Consider the following 22,920-nt stretch of genomic DNA (forward strand, 5'->3'; position numbering starts at 1 on the left):
GAACACAGGACATTGTCATGGTGCTGACCTCAGCACTATACTAATGCACACAAAAAATAGGAAACACATACACTCATATGCAATGAATGTTTGTAAATTATTCATCTAAATAGATGTATGGTCATACAACTCAATTGTGGCTTTTTCTACTTTGGTAAGCCATTAGGCATTTATTCATATTATGAGAGCCATTGTTCACAGAGGCACTTATGTGTTCTATAAAAATGACTGTTGTCTCAAATATCATGAAGACATTGCTTGAATTAGATTTAGATTAATTACTGCCTTTGGTCTCCAAATTCTCAAATTACTTTTGCAAAGCCAAGAAATAGCTTATAAGAAAATATACTATGATAAAATTATTAAAATAAATATGCATTGAGTACTCGCCAGAGGATTTAACATATTTTTGACTTGTCCTAAAATGTGATTCATCCAAATCATTCTTGAAGAAATGTTAAGCAATAATTATGCAGAAGGAAAAGAATCAGATTTAAGATTTGGTTTATGTATTACATATGGAGATAAAGATCATGTACAAGAAATACAATATTTTAGAGAAAAAATCCAGTGATACAATTTTAGTGACAGATAAAGCTAAAATAAAAACTATTTATATGGACCAAAATAACTACCCAGCTTTTTGTTTTATTATTTTGATTAGTATTATATTTTTAAATTACTTATGCAGGGCATGGTAGTGCACGCTTGTAATCCCTGGGCTTGGGAGGCAGAGACAAGAGGATCGTGCAGGTTCGAAGCCAGCTGTACTGGCTTAAGAGACCCTGTTTCCAAATAAAAATATAAAGAATAGGTCTGAGAGTGTATCCTGGAGGTAGAAGGGCTTCCAGGAACCCCAGTACCACCAAAAATAAATAAATAAATAAATAAATAAATAAATAACTTATGTATATATACATATATTGTTCATAGGATTTAAACAGTAGAGGAAATCTCTTGAATTAATTTAACATTTCCATGCTAAAATTTTAAAGAATGAGAAAAAGCTTGAGGGTCACTAATTTGCTTAAAATCCACATTTACTTCCATAATTAGTATTAAATAATGTCCAATTATTCAACTATTATGATTTCTTAATGAGAATAATGCCCTAATATTCCCCCCAAATGAACCTTTCATCACTGTACTTAAATGAAAATACATCTTTTTTGTTTCCAAATATGTTTGTCTGTGAACTATTCTTTTTAAGCAATTTGTGGACGAACTTTCCTGTAGCCTCTAGAATTATATTCACAATCTCTTTGTCCTGGCAAACCAGAACATGTATAAGATGAAAATTATACGTTTGTGTAAACATACACTGTAATTATGAAACATCGACATGACTAGTAGATATGGAAACAAGAAAAATGTAGTTACTTAATATTGCATTGCAGTTACCTTCAATTAATCATACTAAGAAAACTGGGGAGGGGACAAATAAAATTACCCTTAAAAATCAAAGTAGACATTGTTTTAATATATGTATTAAAATAAGATCCAAGAAAAATGTAGTTACTTAATATTGCATTGCAGTTACCTTCAATTAATCATACTAAGAAAACTGGGGAGGGGACAAATAAAATTACCCTTAAAAATCAAAGTAGACATTGTTTTAATATATGTATTAAAATAAGATCCAAAAATTGAGGGTTAAAAAATAATGCAATCCCTTTGATATCAAGAATGCACCTTTTGTGTAAGACAATGCCAAAAAGTAAAACATTCTATTTTTTTACATTCTAGGACACAAAGCAAATATCAGTAATTTAAAAAAATATATATACCCTCTATCTTCTCAGATCACGAGGGGCTGAAACTAGAAAGCATTGCAAAAAGATTCTAAGAGAGACCAATTCATGAAGATTGAATAACATACTTTTGAATGGGAACTGAATCATAAAGAAAATAAAAGAAGAATCTTTTAAAATATTTTAGAATCAAATGAAACTATAGACACAACTTACTAAAATATCTGATATAGGACTCCAGGAAGATGGCAACTGTGGGATCCAGCACATATCAGTCCTGTTGACACCTAATCTCCATTGCCTTAAAAACAGCATTCTAACAAAATCAAGAAAACACAATAACTTTAAAGAACAGAATAAGTAAAAAGCAGCAAGGGGGAAAAAAGATAGAAGATTGACCAGAGAACAGAAAACAAAACAAAACAAAACAAAAAAACTGCCTCTTTGTGGCTGCGGGTACCACAATGGTGCCATTTTGCGTCACTGCACTGTACTTCTGAAAATTACAGGAAAACAGCCAAGGACTTCAAAGTAAGCAGCTGCACATCATCAGAATTGTAAGCCATCATTTCCTCCTGCAAAATTCACTGGCTACTACTTGCAGCAGTGGTAGCTTAGCTCACCATGCCCTCCAGAGATCAAGAGTGGTGAACCCACCATTCCCCCAGCACAGTAGCCCCAGGTTTGATATCATGCAGCTGTGATAAACTCTCTGGATCTGAGATTTTGCAGTTCAACCCAGCAAAGTTGGGGATGGAGTCTGCTTTTGGACATAGCAGAGGCTCTGAGAGTCTCAGGTACTGCATTGGTGGAAAGCATGGAGGGAGACCAACGCTAAACATTAGATCCAACTAGTAGGATCTCTAGGATCACCACAAACCACCCAATCTTGGTGCACAGGGAGATGTCAGACAAGACCAGCCCTACCTGTGGAGAACAGAGACTCTTACACTGATTTTGGTCTCAGAAGCATTGGCCCCCTATGCAGGCAGAGAGAAATTCAGGCTCCATATTAGTAAAAACTGTGGAGAGTGACCTATGCTTAGCACTAAATCTAGCCCCATTGATACTGGCCATCTGAATAAGACTGAGAAAGACACAGAGAACCAGGCTTGCAGCAGGAAAGGTGCTGGTAGCACTTAGAATCTGCACAGAGAAGGTCTGTAGAGGCCCCGTCTGCTGAATATTCATATATTTGTAGTATTGCATTATGTTTTATTGTTGTTTTGCTTTGTTTTGTTTTTCGTATGAGAGTGTATGCTTGTGTGTTTGCTTTCCTTCCAACCCTTCTCCCAAGTGTCTTCCCTTGTACATACCTATTCCCTCCATTCCTTTTATTTTTTCTCTCTTTTCTTTCTCTTCTATAAAATCCACTCCATATAACTATACTAAATACCCAACATTGTTTACTAGAATACTACTAAATATTCACTATTTTAATCTCTACTATATACCACCTTACCAAACTCACACTCTCATTCTATTCTATCTGTGGCTTTAAACTATTCTTTTTTTTTTCTTTTTTTGGTACTGCGGATCAAATCCAGGGATATTCTACCTCTGAGCTACACCCTCAGCCCTATTTTTTTCTTTTCTTTATTTTAAAACAAGGTCTCACTGAGTTCCAGAGGGCCTCACTAAGTAGTAGCTGAAGCTGTCCATGAACTGCAATCCTCCTGTCTCAGCCTCCCAAATGCTGAGATTACAAATGTGTGCCACCTTGCCCAGCCCCTATTCTTGCATTAACAACTTCACTTTCCTCCTCACTCAACCTTCACTGTTGAATACAACACAACTTGCTCTTGGACATATCAGCTGACACCTAGAGTCAGAGAAATCTGTCAAAAGCAATGTAGACAAACTTCTAAAGCCATGAGAAAGAGGAATAACAAGGAAGCAATGAGCTTCCCCAGCCCCACAATACAGAAGCTGAAGACACCAAATTTCAGAGATTGCCAGAAGGACAAATCAGAAATATAACTGTAGAAATAATAGAGGACTTCCAAAAATAATTTAAATAGAGTTTGAAAGAAATAAAGAATGCAATCTTTGAAGTAAAGGCATCAATTTAAACTATAAACAATCAATTAGCACATGTAGAATAAAATCTCACTCTTAGAAGATCATAACTTCAAAAACAAACACATTGTATATAATTTAGAAGAAAAAAAACAATTTGACAACATGAATAGAAGAGATAGGGCCCATTTAAAAAAAAAGTTAACCTAAGAATAATAGGCATAGAAGAGGGAGTAGAAGGTGAATCCAAAGAGATCAACAATCTTTTAAAAGAAATATATCAGAAAAAATTTCAAACATAGAACCAGAGTTCAATACACAGGTACAGGAAACTTATAGAAACCACTTATACAAGATCAGAGAAAATGTATACCATGCCACATAATAGTGAAAATGACCAAATTAGAATCCAAGAAGAGAATATTAAAGGCAATAAAAACAGAAGACCAAGTGACATTCAAAGGCAAAGCAATTAGAATTATTCCAGACTTTCCAAACCAGGTCATGAAAGCCAGAAGGGCCCAGAGTAACATATTCCAAACATTAAAAGAAAAGAACTTGCAGCCAAAATTTTTCTACCCAGCAAAATGATATCTCAAGTAAGACAAGTAAATAAAAATCTTCCATGACAAACAGAAGCTGAAAAATTTATGTCTTCCAAACCAGCACTAAATAAAATATTCAGAGATTAATTGCAAAGAAGCAATAAGTAATAAACACCAGAACCAGAGGAACAAGAATTTATATCAAGCAAACAACTAAACAAAGAGCAACAAACACTACCTCAAACAGAAGTTAAACCTCAAAATGTTAAGAATAAAAAGTCATCTCTTAATCACACTGAACATAAATGGCCTCAACTCCCCAATGAAAAGACATAAGATGGCAAGATGTATTAAAATCTAGAAGCCATCTATCTGCTGCCTTACAAGTAAAGATAGTCATAAACTAAAAGTAAAGGGCTGGAGCAAGGTAATCCATGCCAATAAAATTTAAAGACAAGCAGGAATAGCAACTGTGATATCAGACAGAGTAGGTTTTTTTTCCAGTAAAAATAACAATCCATCAAGAGGAAACAGTAGTCAACATTTATGCCCCAAATATAGGTGCAGCTACTTTCATAAAACAAACTCTTTGAGTCCCAATACAATAATACTAGAAGACTTCAACACCCCTCTCATACTGTTAGACTATTCTAGACAAAGGTCAGTAAAAATGCCTGGGACCTAGCTGGGCGTGGTAGCGCATGCTTGTAATCCCCACACTTGGGAGGCTGAGACAGGAGGATTACACAGGTTCGAAGCCAGCCTCAGCTACTTAGTGAGGCTCTCAGCAACTTAGTGAGACCCTGTTTCCAAATAAAATATAAAAAAGGTCTGGGAGTATAGCCCGAAGGTAGAAAGCCTCTGGGTTCCACCCCCAGTACCACCACCACCAAAAAAAAAAAAAAAAAAAAAAAAAAAATGCCTGAGACCTAAAGGATTCCCTCAACTAAATGTTGGAACACTTTGAAGGCAGTATTAAAAGGAAAATTGATAGCACTGAGTATCCACATAAGAGAAAATTACCAAATAACCTACTGACATACCTCAAAGCCCTTGAAAAACAGAAACAGGCTAACCTGAAAGCCAGTAGAAGACAGAAAATTACTAAAATCAAAGCAGAAATCAACAGAGACTTCTTCACTAAGATCCTAAAGCTCAGGAAATAATTTTTTTTAAATCAATAAATGCAGGTGCATTAAGTTACACAAGTTTCTTTTCAGCAAAGGAAACTATCAAGGAGCTAAAGAGAGAGCCTATATAATGGGACAAAATCTTTACCAATTTTCTTTTTGATAGAGGATTAATATCTAGAATATATAAAGAACTTAAACTTAATACTAAAAAAATCAATCAAAAATGGGCAATGGATTTGGATAGGCACTTCCTCAAAAGAAAAATATAAGTAGTCAATAAATATATAAAAATTGTTCATTATTAACAATAAGGTAAATGCAAATAAAAATGGCACCAAGGTTTCATCTAACCCCAGTTAGAATGACAGTCATCAAGAATACAAACAAGAGCCGGGCATGGTGGAGCACGCTTGTAATCCCAGCATTTGGGAGGCTGAGACTGGAGGATCACTGTTCAAGGACAGCCTCAGCTACTTAGTGAGGCCCTACACAACTCAGTGAGACCCTGTTTCAAAACAAAGAATAAAAAATAGGGCAGGGGATGTAACTCAGGGGTAGAATGTCCCTGGGTTTCATCCCCAGAACTGCAAAAAAAAAAAAAAATACAAACAACAACAAATACTGGTGAGGATACGGGGGAATAGAAACCTTTATACACTGTTGATAAAAGTCCAAATTAATATATTTGGTGTGGAAATCGGTATGGAAGTTTCCTGAAAAATTGGGAATGGAGCCACCATACAACACAATAATGCAATTTTGGGGGATCTTACTGAAATAATTGAAATCAGATTACTATAGGGACACATGCATGTCCTTGTTTATAGCAGCACAGTTCACAATAACCAAACTACAGAACCAGCCTCGGTATCCATCAACAGATGAATTATGAAATTATGGTGTATATACACATGAAAGTGAAGGGACATATATTTTCACTCAGATGTGAATGCTAGTGATAACCTGGGAATCAAAGACCTCAAATAAATGAAGGAAGAAACTAGTGGCATGGAGAAGGGAAATCTAGGAGGTAGGGGAAAATAAAGAGAAAAAAGGAAACTTAATCATGAAAATATTCAAATAATCTTTTGTTCATCCATGAAATTATTTGTACTGATATGAAGACTGTTTATGAGGTGGTGGAGGGAGCGGGTGAGCAACACACCATGAATACTTCATGCATTTATTTGTCACTCTGATCCTTCTTGTGATAATAATTGCAATGCACTATCAAAATCATTGAAAACTAAAAACACAAAGTAGTTATATTCATCTTTGTTGTATATCATGTAAAAAACTTGTGTTAGAGTGTTTTATTTTATTTTATTTTTTGCAATACTAGGGATGGAATCCAGGGACACTCTACCTCCGAGGTACACTCCCAGCCCTTTTTTTTATTCTTTATTTCGAAAATTATTTTAAATAATAAATTTAATCTTATTGTTGCATAATAATTATGGATAATAGATTCACTCTAACATTCATACACACATACACATCATTAATTTGGTTTCTGGCCATCTCATCTGCATAATGTACTTTTTTTTAAGCCAGTGGATCTTCAACATTTTTGTGAATAAGAATTATTAGCAAGAGCTATTTGAATATACTTTCCTGAATTTACCAAAAGTTTGAGTCATGGTGTCTAAGGAGACAAAGCATCATAGTTTCTGTGGTACTGAGAGGTTTCATGAGATATGCACAAGTCAATGCCCACTGTACTGGTCTGATACTAAAAAATACTATTCTGAGATTGACTCCAGATAATTTAGATATAGAATATATGAAAACCAATATGATATAAATGATATGAGGCATCTAATTTAAAATATATTTATGCTTTAGGTAAATAAAAAGCTTAATTAAAATTTTATTTTAATTAAAATTTATCAATTTATGTTTTGCAAAGGAGGAGACTAAAAAATCTAAATCTGTTAGAAAACTAATAGTTAAAATATGATGATAGTCCATGCTAAGCTAATAAAGATAATCAACAGAGAGTATACAGACACGTTTTGAAGACAAAATATATTAGCTAGCATTGAAAATTGAATAGTTGGGGAGACTTAAGTATTCTAAGTTTTACAGTTTGGTGATAGAATTAAAAAGACATATTACCCAAGATGTCAAGAAGATGTCAAGATGGCAAGAAGATAAATAGTTTTGGAGCATGTTGGAAAATGAAGAGTATGATGGGGGTGATGAGTAGCTTCAAAAGTAGACTTCCTAGAATAATAGTCTGGTTAAACTACCTGTCATGAGTCCTCCTTGTTACCCCTTCATGACTAGCCTTAATGAATCCCCAGAAAGTTCTGCATTCATGGCAGGGTATTTTTTGACAAGGTTTGCTGCCTATAACACTCTCCATTTGTTTATGCATGCTTGACTTATCAAAATACATTTTTTACCATTAATAAAAATTCATAAAATGTACAAAATATTTTGAACACTAATTTTCATTAACTAATTTGCAGCTATTATGCTATTTATTCATTACCAAAAATATGGAACTGAAAATGTTTGTATCCTTTGAACATACATTAAGGAACAAGTACCAAATAACGGGAAATTTACAGAAAATTTTATATCAAGGACTTGAGTTCATGGCTTGCAACTCTAGGGTATTTGATTTTATGTTCTATACTTGATTTAAGCTCATCCTTGAAATATGGTTCTTCATATTAAACGCAACTGTATTTATGTATCACAATGAATCTCAAGCTTTAGAGACTGTAAGTATTACCTGTGTGAAAATGTCAGCTTCCAGTTACTCTGGAAATGTTTGATATGGACCAATGATCCTGCTTAGAACCATTGAAGTAATTAACTAAAATTAAAAGATTTTCAAGGCAAGGAAGGCTCAATATTGTAATATTCTTCTAAACTTCATCAGTAGATTTAATATAATCTCAACCGATACCCTGGAAATTCATTTTGTGAACACTGACAATAATATTCTACAATTGATTTGAAAAGACAAGAGACTCAGAATAGCCAACACAGTATCATAAGAAAAGAACAAAGTAGATGACTGTGTATCTGACCTAACACTACAGTAATCAATAAAATGTGGTATTGTTAAAATAAAAGAGAGCAATTCATCAGAGAAACTCAGGAGAGTCCAGGAATGAAACCATACAAATACACTCAACTGATCCTTGACAGGATATATATATATATATATATATATATATATATATATATATATATATATATATTACACATTTCACAAAAATTAATTCAAAATGGAGCACAGACTTAAAAATACAAAATGCCAGATGATTAAATTTAAAACTATAAATTTCAAGATGGTCATAGTGGTGCACTCCTGTAATCCCAATACCTGGGAGGCTGAGACAGGAGAATGGAAGGCTTGGGGAGCCTTGACAATTCAAGAAGACTGTTTCAAAATTAAATAAACAGTCTGTCACCCCTGAGTTCAATCCTTATTCTCTCCTTCTCTTCCTCTCTGTCTCTGTCTCTCCCTGTCTCTTTCTCTCTGTGTGTCTTTCTCCCTCTGTCTCTCTGCCTCTTTGTCTCTCTCTCTTTCTCTCTCTCTTTCTCTCTCTCTCTCTCTCTCTCTCTCTCTCTCTCTCTCTCTCACACACACACACACACACACACACACACACACACTAAAATTTAAGATAGGATGATATTTAGGTCACCTGTATTTGGTCGTGGATTTTTTTTATATAGTAAAGCACAATGAAAAAAGAACAAATTTGGTTTCATTGAAACAAAAAAATCTGTTGAAAACACTGAGAAGATAATAAAAAGATAAAAAATAAAGCTACACACTAGGAGAAAATATCTGATAAACGATTAGTACCTAAAACCTAAGAATTATGATAAGTAACCCAATTAAAGACTGAAAAGAAAAAAAACACATCAAAGAAGATATATAGATAACAAGAATATGAAAAGCATTCTGTATTACCAGAAAACTGCAAGTTAAAAGATCAAACTATTATGCATCTGTTAACAGAGCAAAATTGTAAACATGCATGTAGAGGATGTGGGAAAAAGAGTCCCCTTAACTGCTGGTGGACACTGACAGAATCTTTGGGAGAGTTTGTCAGTAACTTACAGAACTAAGTGGTCTCATAGAAGATGATACAATTATTGCATTCTTTGGTATTATGTCCATGCAAAACTTATGTCCATTCAAAAGCAACCAAGATGTCCTACAAAAGGTGCACAACGCCTCTTACAATATACAGTGGAATGTTAACCAGTAATAAAAATAAACTATCAAACTAAAAGAAGACACTGAGAAAACTTCAATGCATATTGCCAAGAGAAAGAAGGTTACTTATCATTTAATCAATGGACTATCCCAGAAAAGTCTAAGCTGTGGAGATGATGAAGAGATCAGTGATTCCCAGTGTGGGTATACAATGAGGAATAAATACGTGGATCACAAGGTATCAGGGGTAGCAAAACTGTGCAAAAGAATACTTTAATGGTAGATGCATCTCAGCAGTCATGTGTCAAAACTCACAAGCAATGAACTCCATTGTAAGCCATGTATTTATTCAGTATTGTCTCCTTAATCGTAACCAATGTACCACAGGGAGGCAAAATGTTAATAATAGGAGTAACTGGGGTGGGAGGTATAAGAGAATGGTGTACTTCCCTCTTCATATAAACTTAATCTGCTCAAAGAATAGTCTATTACACACACACACACACACACACACAGAGAGAGAGAGAGAGAGAGAGAGAGAGAGAGAGAGAGAGAGAGAGAGAGAGAGAGAGAGAAGGATCTGAGAGAGGCAGAATTTGAGCTGAACAGATTTGAAGACTAAGACCATTCCAGGAATAACATCTGAATAAGGGCCCCAGTGGTCGGTGTTCAATTGGGTCAACTGTCTCTGGGACGTGCTGGTGTTGTTGTACATTCCCTTCCATGTGCTGGTTACAAAGAAGATTATTGTGTAAAATTAATTGAGCTTTACATTAATTTCTGAAATCTTCTGTATACTACACCTGAGTAAATTATTTTAAAAAACATTTAAACATAATCATAAGTATTTTAAGGTGTGGTTTACCTCTAGTGAGGAATTAACTATTATAGAATGAGTGTGAGGTTTCCTATGTACCTTTACTAGTTCATTTCAATTATATAATTTATATATGGCTGAAAAAAGGTATGTTCAATCTGGATATTAAATAGATAAAGAAGTCTTTTAAATTATTTCCTGGATTTTTAAATACTTAAGAGAGTTAGCAATTTCAATAAAATTTAATGAACTAATAAATGGATTAGAAAGAATTAAGGTTGTTTGTCACCTGCCTAGCTTGCTAAAGCCACAGTCCCTGACCTCAGCCTCAGAACTTGCATTTCCTATAGCCAGGTCATCTCATTAAACTCTGAAGTCCGCATTTCTGCACTTTTAGTGAGTTACACAAATTTTAGGCATGTGTGTGTTTTATGGAATTTCTGCCCTTTAATTCTTACTTAGAAATAAAAAGGGGCATCGAGCATTAGACAAATACTGAGACCCAACACACCCTTGAGGATTGCATCATAGTTAAAATTGCTATAATTTCCTTATTTGTCTTTAGGCTAGTTTTATGACCAGGAGAGAGGAGAAGGTTTTGCAAGGAGTTGAATGCACAAAGAGGCAGGTTATTTCTTTGGGACTGAGAAGTACAGAAGATGCCAGTGATATCAAAGACACACTGACCTTCTTCTTGGGAATTATTTATTTCAGACAAGTGTCTGGTTACTTAGGGAGAAAAGGTGCTATACAAATGCAAATGATCAAATTTTTAAATTGGATGCTGGTATCATTGTTCTCTCATCTTTCTATTCTTAGAGTACCATAAATGTACATTACACTATTGGATTGAGAAATGAAGGAGGAAAAAAAAAACACACACCACTTTACCCTGGGATAAAAAAGTACAGTACTCAGAATATACAAAATATCAGCCTCCCCTGACCACATATCCATACCCAACTCCCAGCTTTCACACACATGTGAATTCATGTTCTTTAAAAGTCACCTCCTTTAAAATTGTTGTTTGAGTTTTTCCAATTACACTTATTTTAGTGTGAAAAGCAAGCAAAGTATTTCAAACATGCAGAAGGTTGTGCCTATAACCAAATACCTTGGGATTTACTCATTTTTCTTATCATCTTTAATATTGAAACTCTACTGCCAAGGTCCCTTTAATTTTGGAAGCATTGAAAAACTCATGCAGGCTGAAAGATAGATACAATAGGCTTGGTTACAAATGTCCTGTCATGTACATCCTGATTATCTGATACATTGCCTAGGGAATTTTATCCAGGAATCTAATAATTCTCTATTGGTAATTTTGGTTATATAGTCATCTTTGTACAACTTTCTTTTGAATATCATTTATATAATAATGGATTAGATCCAGTTGACCTTTCCTAATTGGTTTCATAAGAAGAACAGAAGAGACAAGTATACCCATAGATACCTGTTTTTATTATACACATGTAATTGCTGAGTTTCTGCCCCATCATTTTCCCTTTCCATTCTTCTCTTAGAAACTCTTTTATACTATTGGTGGGATTGCAAATTAGTACAACTGCTATGGGGATGAGTGTGGAGATTCCTCCAAAAAAAAAAAAAAACTGAGAATGAATCCACCATTTGATGCAGGTATAGCACTCCTGGGAATCTTTTCAAAGTACTGAAATAGGAATATTATAGTAGTACATGTATATCCACTGTTCTCTCATCTTTCTCTTCTGACAGTACCATGAATACATACAAATTCACAATAGTCAAATCATGGAATCAACATAGTTATGGGATGTACTTTGTAATCTATTAGAAGGAGGGAGAGGGAATGGGGTGGGAGTTGGGTAAGATATACATAATGGAATTCTATTTGGCAATCAGGACGAACATAATTGTTAATGTATAAAAATGAGATTTCACCTAAATCCAACTAGAATGGCAATCATTAAAGACACAACAACAAATAATGGCAAGGATGTGGAGAAGTGGGAACTCAAATACACTGCTGGTAGGATTGATAATTAGGGCAACCACTTTGGAAAACAGTATGGAAGATCCTCATAAAAATGAGAATAAACCTACTAATCCAAAGAATGGAAACCAAACTACCAAACTAATGCATGTGTATTTGTGCTCATAACTGCATCATTTACAATTGCCAAACTCTAGAACCATCCAAGATGTCCATTGACAGATGAATGGATTACAAAACTATGGGATATGCACACAATGGGATTTTACTCAGCCATAACCAAGCACAACATCACGCCATTTACAGGGAAATGAATGGAAATGAAGAACATTATGCAAAGTGAGATGAGTCAGTCACAAAACTAAGAAATCAGATACTTTCCCTAATATGTGGGAGCCAGGGAGAAAAAGGGTCATAGGAGAAAGTCAAGACAAAGGAAGAGAAACCATTAGATGAGCAAATACGGAGGCCTAACTGGGAATGATGGAAGGCAGGTAGAGGGAAATTCCCCAAAATACACAATGTTCATTCACAAACACATCAAAGTCCCTCACTAAGCCAAATGTAAAAAGGAGGAAAAGGAAATGGGATAAGAATTGAGTAAGGGCTAAAGGAGTGATGTGTGCATGTACGCTCCTACCATCTTGTACTTAAATAAGATGTATGACTACATTGCACCAAGATGCAGAAACTAGAGAATAATCAAGATAGCAAGAGAGACTTCAGACAGTGGAGGAGAAACTTCAGTGGAGCCAGCAAAGTGGTCTAGGGAAAGGGGAGAAGGATCATCGGTTAAGAAAATATGTCCACTGATATTGGGTCCACATGTGAGAATACAAATTCCAGTCAGAGGTACCTTTATAGAGAGCCAGGTCTCTCTCTATAATGAAGCTCGGGAACTTAGTGTATTTCACTGTTCTTGTTTCCCGAAAAATTGAGAAATAACAACCTTTTACTTACACATTCTTGAGTATATGAATGCATGTATTCAATAAATATTTATTAAGCACAGACTGTGTTTCAGGAATTGTGTAAATTGAGGACAATACGTCAAACAAAGAAGACAGGCCTCCTGCCCTGGTGGATCTCACAAACATCACACAGAGAATTGTATATAAAATTACAAAAAGGATCACCTGCCTATTGAATACACTTGGCGTAAGTTAGGAGAATTGAGACTTTATTCCAGCCCAGTCACTAGTGGGACTTTGCAGAAAACAATTTAAAAATTGCTTACATACAAATGTATGCATAAAATACCTTCAGTGTGTCCAGGAATGAAGTTGGTTATAGTGGTGACAAAATTTCTTACAGTGCTGCATTGCATTGCAGAACATTAACTTTTTTTTTAACAAGAAAGTACATATAAAGCAAGTTTAAGATATTAATAATAAAGACTAGGAGAAAATATAAGTAGGTCAAAGAATAGAGATTTGTATGGGAAATGACTTTTATATAAAGTCAGGAGAAGGCTGATTGAAGGAAGTATTGTTTTCATGGAAATTTGAGAGAAGTAGGAAGATTTCGGGGTCAGGGTACACTTTGCACATGAAACAGGAGATGTAAAAGCCATTATGTTGGACTGAATTCCTGATATTCATATTTTGAAGACAAATACAATTAAGTGGATCAAAAAAGCTGAGATGAGTTTAAAAAGTCAGGCAGAGAGCATATAACTTGAGAGGCCTTACTATCATGGTCAGATGCTCCATTTCAGTCTAAGCATAACAAAAAATATTTTAAAATTTGGACCATTCCTAGGTATCTTTCCAAAGGAATTGAAGCTAGAATACTATGGTGATACATACCCATATTTATAGCAGCAAAACTCAAAACGGCCAAATTATAGAACAAATCTAGGTGTCCAACAGATGAATGGATCAGGAAAATGTGGTATATGTACACAATGGAATTTTGCTCAGCTATAAAAATAAAATGGTGTTACTTAAATTAAGAAAAAAGGATAGAGCTAGAGAATATTTCTCTGAGGCTAGCCAGTTTCAGAAAATGAAGGGTCTTATGTTTTCTCTCTTTTGTGGAAGCTAAAACAAAAACAGAAAACAAGATGAAGTACAAATCCATGGGAGCCTCACCATTTAGGATACTAGTTCACCCAACAAAAGAGTAATTAAGCAGGGCATGGTGGCACATGCTTACAATCCCAGTACTTGGGAGGCTGGGACAGGAGGATCACAGGTTTGCAGCCAGCCTACCTACTTATTGAAGCCTGTGCAATTTAGTGAGACCCTGTTTCAAAATAAATAAAATAGAACTGGGGGTATATTCTCTGGGTTCAACCCTCAGTTCCACAAAATAAATAAATAAAAGAGTAAAGAAGAGTCAACCAGTGGGCGAAAAAAATCAAGATATTCTTGTAAAACAAAAGATAAAAGAGCATGTGTTTAAAAAACAATAGAAAGCCAGGTGTGGTGGCACAGGCTTGTAATCCCAGTACTTGGGAGGCTGAGACAGGAGGATTGCACAGGTTCAAAGCCAGCCTCAGCTACTTAGTGAGTCCATCTGCAACTTACTGAGACCCTGTTTCAAAATAAAGAATACAAAATAGGGCAGGGGGTGTAGCTCAGAGGTCTAATGCCCCTGGGTTCCATCCCCACACCAGCAAAATAAATCATAAATAAATAAATAAATAAATAAATAAATAAAATAGTGTGTTGAAAACTTTAAAATAGTGGTGGTACAGATTGGATGGTGTATCCATTCCCAGCTTTCTGAAGAATCTCCACAATGATCTCCATAGCAGCTGAACTAGTTAGCAATTCTTCTTCCACACTGTTGGTGGAAGTGTAATTTCCCCACAGCCTCACCAAGATTTGGTGTGACTTGACTTCTTTATGCTTGCCACTCTGATTGGGGTTAGTGTAGTTGTTGCTGTTGTGTGTGTGTGTGTGTGTGTGTGTGTGTGTGTGTGAGTGTGTGTGTGTGTGTAGTATTGGGGATTTGGGGATCAAATCCAGGGGACGTCTACCTCCAGGCTACACCCCAGACCTATTTTATGTTTTATTTGGAAACAGAGTCTCACTAAGTAACTCACAGTTGCTGAGACTGGCGTCGAACCTGCACAGTCCTATCTCAGTCTCTCTATACTGGGGTTACAAGTGTGTGCCACTACACATGGCTCTAATTTTTATCTTCCTGAATGCTAATGATGTTGAATATCTTTTCATGTATCTATTTGCTATTTTTATCTCTTCTTTTGTGAAGTGTCTATTCAATTCAGTAGCCCATTTCTTGATTGGGTTATTTCTTTTGCTAGGGTAAAGTCTTTTAAGCTCTTTGTATATTCTGGATATTAATCCTCCATATGCTTGAGCTAGGGAGGGACTCCAGACAATGGAGGAGGTACTCAATGAAGCCAGGGAGAAAGGGGAGGGGAGGAAAAAGGCTGAGGTTCATTAATGGAAATATTACCTGTGACTATGTGTATACATGTGCATAAAACATTATTAACCTGGACACTTGGTATTGGGAAGGAGGGGAATAGGAAGGTTGGGGGGACATCAAGTACTATGTGAATATATGACATTGTCAACATGAACTGCGTCATGATGTGAGACTATAGTGTACCAATAAAAAAAAAAAACTTTAAAATGTAGGGGAAAAGAAGATGGGAGTACAGGCTATGACAAGCTGAACATTCTGGATAATTTTATAACACTTTGGTTAAGTGGTCACAAAAAAAGTTACATCAGAATTATGGACAGGAGTTGATGGTCAGGGAATGGGAAAAGAAATTTAAAAATACATTTTTTTTCAAGATTAGCAATGAAGGACACCAGAAAAAAATAAAAAAGAAGATGGCAGCTGACAGCAAACAATCATAAGATTTTTTTTTTCTTCTTTTTTGGTGGTACTAAAGATTGAACCAACGGGCATTCTACCTCCAAGTTTATTTTCCATTCATTATTATTATTTTGTTTTGCAGGTCTGGGAATGGAACCCAGGGGCATTCGACCTCTGAGCTACACCCCTATGCCCTATCTTTTACTCTTTATTTTGAGACAGGGTCTCACTAAGATGCAGAGGGCCTCACTAAGTAGCTGAGGCTCTCCGCTAACCGTGATCACTAAGTAGCTAAGGCTGACTGCAAAACTGTGATCCTCCTATCTCAGCCTCCCAAGTACTGGGATGTGCCACAATGCAGAGCTCAAGAGAGACCATTTTTAATGAAAGTAATAGTAAATATTTACAAAATGTACTGGAATAAATCCCCTGCCAGTCTAAATCACATTGTTTTATTTCCTTTATTGACATTAAGGATTCCTAAACTTATTACATTCACTTAGGTACATATATTTTATCAATATAAGTTATATAAAGAACATTCCTGGGTTCTAACACTGTATTTAGCTCCTAGTAGGTAATTGATAAACATTTGTTCAATGAAATAATGAGTGAAGTCTGAAAAATGTGTGCTCTATATTCAATATTTATTTTGAAATAGGGTCTCACTAGGTTGCAGAGGGCCTCACTAAGTAGCTGAGGCTGTTCTCGAACCGTGATCCTCTGGTCTCAGTTTTCCAAATACTGGGATTACAAGCATGTATCACCACGCCCGACAATATTTTTTTTTTCATTCCGATGTGTAATATTTTTACTGTATGCTGGACATTATGGATGATCTATTATGATTTTAGATTTTGTTGCCATATAATAAAAGGAATTAGCTTTATGTTGGAAATCACTGAAGCTACTTGTGAATCTGCTTGATCCTTTTTCTCAAGGCTTACTGTCCATCTTTGTTAAGGTAGATTTATAGGAGCGTTTGGTCTGAACATATGCCTGGGAGCTGAGTATATGTTGTTGTAGGAGAGGATGAGAATATAAACATAACACATAGTGAGAGAAATTTTACTAGAGTTGAAGATCTTTGTTATATAAAATTAATGTGATTGTCAAAAACACCCAAGAAAAATAGTTAACACTTGGAGGACATTGGACTTAGGATGTAAGAGATTCTCACCATGTCACTTTTGTTCTGTTGTTACCAATATTTAAAGTTGTGTGAGAAGCAATATGCCCATAATAACTCTTTCCTAGTATATCTATGTTAAACACAGGGATTTATGCTGCCCAACAAAATAAGCTCATTGTTTCATTGAGGACGTCTTGTTTACAAATAAAAATTAAATCCTGATTTAATTTTTCCTGGGCTCAATACCCAGCACCAGCCGGGCGTGGTTGCGCATGTTTGTAATCCCCGCGCTTGGGAGGCAGAGACAGGAGGATCGTGCAGGTTCAAAGCCAGCCGCGCTGGGTTAAGAGACCCTGTTTCCAAATAAAATATAAAATAGGTCTGGGAGTGTAGCCCAGAGATAAAAGGGTTTTCAGGAACCCCAGTACCACCAAAAAGAATAAAAATAAAAATACCCAGCACCATAAAACAAAACAATTTCATTTTTTATTCACCAAGCCAATTGTACACATCAGAGTATGACTAGAAAGAACCATGGCCCACAGTGTCACTCAGAAACTCAGGCTGACATGAATTCCTTTATCCTGTGTATGGGGACTTCATCTTTATGTCCTGATGGAATAACTGGAATCAGATGTAGACAATTTTCTGACATAAATATAATAACTATACTATATACAAGAAGCAAAGGCTTTCAAATATCAGAGATTAGGGCATTATAAGACTGTAATTTGTGAGAGAAACCAAAGTAATCCTAACTATTGCCCCAGATCTCAGCCAAAGTGAGTTCTCAAGTTCAAATAGGAAGCAACACTGGAGGGACCTAGTGGTTTTGCATAGTTAGAAGGAAAAAAAAAAGAGAGAGAACTTGGGAATTAGAAAGACTAAGGTAGCCAAAGTTTACCTTTATCTTGGAAAGATACCATAAAGCAGAGAGAACAAAGGGGAGAATTGGGTATCTAAGTTTTTAATTCACTACTGACTAGTACATGTATACAGAAAAAATTCTAGGGTGGGAGAAGGGATAATCTGAAACAGAGGGCATGATTCTAGGAACACACTAACAGTCATTGTGTCCCTGCATCTCATAAGTTCTTAAGTAAAAAATTTATCATCTAAAAAAATTCATTTTATGTTATATAAGAAACTATTTTGTGATTCTACTAAGCCAGTAGCATTTATGATTTCTTTCAATTCTGATAGCCATTTCCTGTGGATAGAAAGACCCTAATTTATCAATTAAAAATCTGGGGTCCAGAGAGTGATGAATAATTCTTTAAGACAATACAACTAGAAGATTTTTTTTTTTTTTTTTTTGGTGGTACTGGGGTTCCTGGAAACCCTTCTACCTCCAGGAAACACTTCCAGACCTATTTTATACTTTTTTTTATTTTTGGAAACAGGGTCTTCTTAAGCCAGCGCGGCTGGCTTTGAACCTGCGAGATCCTCCTGTCTCTGCCTCCCAAGTGCAGGGATTACAAGCGTGCGCCACCACACCCGGCAGATCTTTTTATCTGAGAATTCTGAATTCTAGTATTTACTGGAAGTGGATCACATGGCTTTTGTTTTTACAGTTTTTTAATTTTTTTGTTATTTTTCACTTGAGAAAATTAAATTACTGCTTGGCAATCGGTTTCTTCCCTCTTGTTTGAAATTTTAATGTTTAATTTCAGCAGAAATTTCTCATGTTATATAAAAAACTGAAGATTCTTTAAAGGATAGCTGAACAATATACACTTTTGATAAAAGTCTCTTTCTCTTACAATTCCTGAGAAATGTGAGTATACTGAATATTTAATTGCTGACAGAGAGTCACAAACAATCAATGAGAGGCATTAAGTTGTAATTACAGCACTTTATATTACCATTCAGGAATTGTGTTGGTAATTTTTCCAACAGTAATATATACAGAGGGCTTTTTGGTATGCAGGAAATGGCACTGGAGTGATTATCATCAAAGATAATAACTTTGAGTCAATAAGCCAAAAAAATCCCATTTTCAACATTATGTGAATGTGATTTAACAACCCAAGTACTTTGAATGTTGAATCAATTGTTTTTGTTAAGCCCTATTTGAAATAATTTAATTTTATCTAAAAAGTCCCTCCCATTAACATAAGAACTATTATTGATTTTCTCACGTGAAGGATAATACATAATCGAACACCCTGAAGGAAAGAAAATATAGCAATATTTTTAAATGGTCTTGTCCAGATTTTGAATCACAAGCCTTATATAACTTTTAAAAATAGAAGCAAATTTGACTTCATTCATTAGCAAATATTTATTTAGAGTGGCTACGTATTGGGCATAATGTAAAACCCTGGAGATACCTAAATAAAGTGTATTTCTTGCTGTAGTTTATAGTGTGATTAGGGAGGCAGAAAGACAAATCACAAGAGACTCGAGAAAAAAATGAATTTAGATCAACACCGTATGTTCAAACATGCTTTAGTAAATATAGTTTCTTTCCTCCTAAAGATCCATGCCCCATGCTTCTCCATCTTGCTTGCGTTCCTGGGAGGCTAAAATTTACAAAATCATCAGTGGGAGTCCCTGGCAGGAGATAGACAGACTGAAGAAACTGCACATTCTCCCAGACTCGCCCCGGTGAATTGTGGCAGACTTGATGCTATGTCGTGCTCTATGGTGCTGATCTCTCAGGGGTTTAGGCGTCAGGTTCACGAAACTGAAGCACTAAGGGTAGTGATGAGGCACTGCAGTATAACAGTTTGGTTTTTCTAAATCTTATCTAAGGAATTGTAAGTGGTTGCTTTATTAAAACAACCACTGTCTGTGCACTGCTTCCTGCTGAGACTCTAATAATGTGGGCATGTCTAAAGTACCAAGGACAAACAAATGAGGCACATCAATGAGGGAGGACCTAGCACACTGGGGAATCAAAGATACCTAAAATCTCCCCAGAGTATATACCAGAAAGTATCCTTTGCAAGAGTAAAATACATCAAGTTGTAGTGTGTTAGAAGAACAGAAAATAGCAAAAATTAAAGATGGTAGAAAGTATGCTACCAGTTACTAATAGTGTACTAGAAAAAAAAAAACAATTTCACAATCATGTTTTAAGAAATATATGAATCTACAAGGAGATTTCATGGTGAATATTTTCAATAATCTTCCAATTGCTTTTCAAAATTAAAATCATTGCCAAACTGGCACAGTGGTACACACCTGTAATTTCCGTACATGGGAGATTGACACACAAAGATTGCAGGTTCTAAACCAGTCTCAGTAATTTAGCAAGACCTTCATCAACTTAGCAAAATGGTATTTCAAAACATAAGAAAATAAAAAAATCCAAAAGGCAGAACTTATACTCTGAGATAGAAAGACACTGAACTCAACCCCCAATAGTGTAAGAAAAAAAATTGCTAAAAATGAGTTTGATAATTGTACATATATTTTTGTTGAAATAAGATGGTTCTTTATTATCCTGGTTAAACTATTTTGCCAAAAGTGGTGTATATGAGGTAAAACACATATGTAACACAAACACTTAAATTTACCCATTTTTAAGACTTTTTTTCTCTACTCAAGAAATTCTTATTATAGCTTATAACAGGAGACTCTAAAATGACTTGTGACCATTATTTCATATGCCTTTTAACATGTTTTGAATTTTAGGAAATAATTCTTTAAAAACAGAAGAGCACAGAGAAAGATACCTTTTGTAGGTTAGCTTCTGTGAATGTGAATATAGATTAAATAAGAAACAAATTAGAAATTGATCACCATGGCAGCACCATCTGACACTTGCTAAGACCAAACAGGGGATCAGAAAACTAGCTGCTACAGTGAGCACTATAGGACATTAATTAAGGACCAGTGTGGAGAAGAGTGAAAATATGGCACTTCTTATTCCAAAAACAGACATAATTGACATGTTTAGCTGTCGCAGACTAATCTCAGTTGGGTCGTTATTGTCAGCTCCCGGTCAAATCCTCAGAAAGATGGGGCAAAAGGCAGGTGGAGTTCTGCAGAAAACTATCTGCAGCAATTCTTTCCCCTCTATGAATTCCCTAAGTTTTTAGGTACGGCGCTTGGGAAAGAATTTGAGGTGGACAAAGGCTTCTTGAGCCAATGACAATTTATTACAGGAACCCAGAGAAATTTATACCCTTCACCAGTGAGATTAATAATAGGAGAAAAAGGAAAGGGAAGGGGGGCAATCACAGCAAAACAATAGTGGATTACATATAAACAAAGTAAATGACTAGTACAGCATTTAGGAGATAAGCTCCGGATCTTTCTTCGGATATTGCAGCAGGGCAGGTCCAAAGGTAAATTCCAAAGGCAATACAGGCACGCCCAAGGCCCAGGGCTTGGAGAATACGCCTTCTCATGGAATCTTCTTTTGCTTTCTTTTTTGAAGTTTCCATCTATATCCATATGACAAGCATGGGGAGCTGTGGCGGTCCAGGGAGATGCGATGGGAGCCTCTCAGATCTCATCCGCTTTGCCTTCTGAAGTCTGAAAGCTTACAAAAACTCACAACACAGCTTGGCAAATAAGACACCACAAATAACACTGTGAAGTTCTTGGATTTAGTTGTCAGATGTATTTCCTTGACTGCTGAACACTCTTTTTTAGACAAAAAGCCTATTAAAGGCCTATTGGTCTCTAATAATCCATTTCCTTATCACAAACCCTCTGCAACCTGCTTCTAACTTTCTAATTCCTTTCTTTCCCAGTCGGGACATTCTTATGATAAGCTCTTCTTCATGAAAAAGTGCTTTCTTACTCTTACGGTATTTCCTTTCCTTCATACATATATATTTAAAACGTCTGTCCTTTATTTTGTCACTTTCATTTCTAGCCATGCGGCATTCTCACTGTCTCGGGGACACTCCTACTGGGCGTAAAGGTCAACAATCTTTCTCCTTGGCTCTATTGTATTTTGGCAATTAAGCTGTCCTTCAGTCAAATTGCTTTGAAGTCACACCCAAAGTTTCTAGGCAGGGTCTCAAGGGTAAACAGGGTTACCTTGAACTGAGCTAGTTAATGGCTTAATCCTGAGTTAGTGATAAAGTGAGGGTCTGAGCTGGAATGCTTATTACAGCATCTGAGTTCTGGCCAGTTTTTTCATTACTATTGAGCAAAGCCAAGGACGTTTATTTCCACGGACTCAATTTCTGATCTCACATCATCAGAGCAATTCGTGTAGAGAGTTAAAAGAATACCAAGAGAATAATAGTTATGAAGGATATCTAAAGTGGGGGATATTTTTTGCCAGAGACGATACCTCTTTCTCGGGGCGTTCTGCCGATAACTATGTGGAGTGGGGTCTTCAACACATAGATGCCGAGGCAGCAGGATGTCTTGGCATTTAGCCACTCGGGGCATATTTGGAGTTAGTTCATATTCAGAAACAAGATAGATGGAAAAAAGATTTATCAGAGGCCATGTAAGCTGTGTCCAAGCCAGAAGAGATAATTTTTTATGTGTGTGTGGCACTGAGAATTGAACCCAGATGTATTCTATGTCTGAACTAAACCCCCAGCTCTATTTTATTTCTTATTTAAAACAAGGTCTCACTAAGTGGT

Source organism: Muscardinus avellanarius (genome assembly GCF_963383645.1).
Source record: "Muscardinus avellanarius genome assembly, chromosome: 16".
Lineage (NCBI taxonomy): Eukaryota > Metazoa > Chordata > Mammalia > Rodentia > Gliridae > Muscardinus > Muscardinus avellanarius.